Raw genomic sequence first — 5928 nt, 5'->3', positions numbered from 1 at the left:
GTCCAAGCTGCACAACATACCAGCAGCAACATGGGCTCTGTGGCAGATGTTTAGTTAAGGCTGCATTCCACAGGACAATATGTATGGGCCACATGCGGTACACACACAAGACACACACAAGACACACACAAGACACACACAAAGCATACAATACACACAAGACACACACATAGCATACAGTACACACAAAGCATACAATACACACAAGACACACACAAAGCATACAGTACACACAAGACACACACAAGACACACACAAGACACACACAAGACACACACAAAGCATACAATACACACAAGACACACACATAGCATACAGTACACACAAAGCATACAATACACACAAGACACACACAAAGCATACAGTACACACAAGACACACACAAAGTATACAGTACACACAAGACACACACAAAGTATACAGTACACACAAGACACACACAAGAGTCACAAGACACACACAAGACACACACAAAGCATACAGTACACACAAAGCATACAATACACACAAGACACACACAAAGCATACAGTACACACAAGACACACACAAAGCATACAGTACACACAAGACACACACAAAGCATACAGTACACACAAGACACACACAAAGCATACAGTACACACAAGACACACACAAATCATACAGTACACACAAGACACACAACGCATACAGTACACACAAGACACACACAACGCATACAGTACACACAAGACACACACAAAGCATGCAGTACACACAAGACACACACAAATCATACAGTACACACAAGACACACACAAATCATACAGTACACACAAGACACACAACGCATACAGTACACACAAGACACACACAACGCATACAGTACACACAAGACACACACAAAGCATGCAGTACACACAAAAAGCATACAGTAAACACAAAACACACACAAGATACACACAAAACATACAATACACATGTAACGGATGGTACCGCGAAGCCCAGTCACGACGAACTTCCGACGTTGAGAAGTGGCTGAGGCACGGTAGCGGTACCAGGAAGTTAAACTCACTCCCCTGAGGCATCCAGACTGAGTGCTTAGGAATTCCTCTCTTGGTACAGAGGTCTGTGATGTCGCCCGCGGTGCGGACGCCCGGGGTTCGACTCCCACTCATGGCATGTTCAGAGTAGAACCGGTTACACACACACAAAACATACACAACACACAGACAAAACATACACAAGACACACACTAAACATACCTTACACACAAGATACACACAAAACGGGTGGCTAGGTGGTGCAGTGGGCAAGGCGGGATACGCTGGGTTCGAGCCCCGCTCTCCGCATTGCATTCAGCTTTGCTGGTCGTTCATACTAATACATTTGGCAGTATTAGGGGGTGGGAAGCTGATGGGTGGGGATCGGACGTTGTGGACAGCGACTCCTACAGGTCGGTTGGTGCGCCTGCGCAGTAGAATCAGGGATCGACGGGGGCGGCATCCCTCCAAAGCGCAGACCCCCGAAGCTGAAAGATCGCGCTGTGCAGGTGAAAAGATGCGACGGCTGCTTCCTCGAGTACCGGAGGGGACTCGTGATGTATGGCTTCGTCCACATTACAGCCGGCTTGTGGGAGGCATGGCCAAACAGCGTTCGAGACAGGGGAGGGTAGAATTGGACGATACGAAATTGGGATGGGAGAAAAATAGAAAATGGGAGAAAAAGTAGATTAAAAAAAAAAGATACACACTAAACACACAATACACACAGGATACACACAACATACAGTACACACAAGATACACACAAAACATACACAAGACACACAACATATACAGTACACACAAGACACACAAAATATACAGTACACACAAAAAATACAGTTCACACAATACACACACACAAAACATACACAAGACACAAATAAAACATACAGTACACAATACACACACACAAAACATACACAAGACACAAATAAAACATACAGTACACAATACACACACACAAAACATACACAAGACACAAATAAAACATACAGTACACACACACTACACTACAGTACAGTACCCTAACCCTACACTACACTACACGACACGACACTACACTACACTACACGACACTACACGACACTACACTACACTACACGACACGACACTACACTACACTACACTACACTACACTACACTACACTACACTACACTACACTACACTACACTACACTACACTACACTACACTACACTACACTACACGACACTACACTACACTACACTACACTAGAGTACACTACACTACACTACACTACACTACACTACACTACACTACACTACACTACACTACACTACACTACACTACACTACACTACACTACACTACACTACACTACACGACACGACACGACACTACACTACACGACACGACACTACACTACACGACACGACACGACACTACACTACACTACACTACACTACACTACACTACACTACACTACACTACACTACACTACACTACACTACACTACACTACACTACACTACACTACACTACACTACACTACACGACACGACACGACACTACACTACACTACACTACACTACACTACACTACACTACACTACACTACACTACACTACACTACACTACACGACACGACACGACACTACACTACACTACACTACACTACACTACACTACACTAGAGTACACTACACTACACTACACTACACTACACTACACTACACTACACTACACTACACTACACTACACTACACTACACTACACTACACTACACTACACTACACTACACGACACGACACGACACTACACTACACTACACTACACTACACTACACTACACTAGAGTACACTACACTACACGACACGACACGACACTACACTACACTACACTACACTACACTACACTACACTACACTACACTACACTACACTACACTACACTACACTACACTACACGACACGACACTACACTACACTACACTACACTACACTACACTACACTACACTACACTACACTACACTACACTACACTACACAACACTACACTACACTACACTACACTACACTACACTACACTACACTACACTACACTACACTACACTACACTACACTACACTACACGACACTACACTACACTACACTACACTACACTACACGACACTACACTACACTACACTACACAACACTACACTACACTACACTACACTACACTACACTACACTACACTACACTACACTACACTACACTACACTACACTACACTACACTACACGACACTACACTACACTACACTACACTACACTACACTACACTACACTACACTACACTACACTACACTACACTACACTACACTACACTACACTACACTACACTACACTACACGACACTACACTACACTACACTACACTACACTACACTACACTACACTACACTACACTACACTACACTACACTACACTACACTACACTACACTACACTACACTACACTACACTACACTACACTACACTACACTACACTACACTACACTACACTACACTACACTACACTACACTACACTACACTACACTACACTACACTACACTACACTACACTACACTACACTACACTACACTACACTACACGACACTACACTACACTACACTACACTACACTACACTACACTGCACTACACTACACTACACTACACTACACTACACTACACTACACTACACTACACTACACTACACTACACTACACTACACTACACTACACTACACTACACTACACTACACTACACTACACGACACGACACGACACGACACTACACTACACTACACTACACAACACTACACTACACTACACTACACTACACGACACTACACTACACTACACTACACTACACTACACTACACTACACTACACTACACTACACTACACTACACGACACTACACTACACTACACTACACTACACTACACTACACTACACTACACTACACGACACTACACTACACTACACTACACTACACTACACGACACTACACTACACTACATGACACTACACTACACTACACTACACTACACTACACTACACTACACTACACTACACTATACACTACACTACACTACACTACACTACACTACACTACACTACACTACACTACACTACACTACATGACACTACACTACACTACACTACACTACACTACACTACACTACACTACACTACACTACACTACACTACACTACACTACACTACACTACACTACACTACACTACACTACACTACACTACACTACACAACACGACACTACACTACACTACACTACACTACACTACACTACACTACACTACACTACACTACACTACACTACACTACACTACACTACACTACACTACACTACTCTACACTACACTACACTACACTACACTACACGACACTACACTACACTACACTACTCTACACTACACTACACTACATGACACTACACTACACTACACTACACTACACTACACTACACTACACTACACTACACTACACTACACTACACTACACTACACTACACTACACTACACTACACTACACTACACTACACTACACTACATGACACTACACTACACTACACTACACTACACTACACTACACTACACTACACTACACTACACTACATGACACTACACTACACTACACTACACTACACTACACTACACTACACTACACTACACTACACTACACTACACTACACTACACTACACTACACTACACTACACTACACTACACTACACTACACTACACTACACTACACTACACTACACGACACTACACTACACTACACGACACTACACTACACGACACGACACTACACTACACTACACTACACTACACTACACTACACTACACTACACTACACTACACTACACGACACTACACTACACTACACTACACTACACTACACTACACTACACTACACTACACTACACTACACTACACGACACGACACTACACTACACTACACTACACTACACTACACTACACTACACTACACTACACTACACTACACTACACTACACTACACTACACTACACTACACTACACTACACTACACTACACTACACTACACTACACTACACTACTAATATGTGTGTGTGTGTGTGTGTGTGTGTGTGTGTGTGTGTGTGTGTGTGTGTGTGTGTGTGTGTGTGTGTGTGTGTGTGTGTGTGTGTGTGTGTGTGTGTGTGTGTGTGTGTGTGTGTGTGTGTGTGTGTGCGTGCGTGTGTAAACAGTAAGTGCACGTATATGCACATTCACGAGTGTGTCTGTGTGCATGTACTGGTATGCGTTTGATGGTTGATGGGAGTGATCCTGGAGCACCCAGAGTGTGTCCGTGCCATATTGAGCCTGGTTCCATGGGATTACAGATTACTAGTAATGTTTTACACCTTACAGGCCCATTACCCCCCATCTATCCTCCCCGAGACTAAGACCAGGATTATTATCATTGGAGCATGATGTTGCCTGCTTCCCCTCATAAACTACTTAAACACTCAGATCAGGCTACTGGAACCATTCACCCACAGGAATTCCTGCTGGGCTCAACTTTTCAGGGGGAGTGTGACTGCATTGCATGTGTGTCATTCAGCCTTTATTAAGGTTATTTCTAGGTCGTTCTTCCCCCTTTCCAAGTAGAATGAATGAATGAATGAATGAATGAAAACTTTATTTAACAGATTGCAGAATGGGTACAATACAGTACGGCTCAATACACACAATTGTTAAGGGGATGCAGACCAGAGAAAGACGTTTGTCTTGTTTACATCAGGGTCCCCCATTTTCAATTCATAGTGACATTTATGACATACACAACATACATGACATTTATGGCATTGGGACATACATGACATACAGGTATTTGGTACTGTTACATTTGTGACATATACGGAGGATCTAAGCATGTGTAGCCAGTCATCACCCTGCCTTATT

Source organism: Notolepis coatsorum (genome assembly GCF_963971535.1).
Source record: "Notolepis coatsorum genome assembly, chromosome: 2".
In the NCBI taxonomy this organism is placed as follows: domain Eukaryota; kingdom Metazoa; phylum Chordata; class Actinopteri; order Aulopiformes; family Paralepididae; genus Notolepis; species Notolepis coatsorum.
This window is presented reverse-complemented; position numbering follows the sequence as displayed.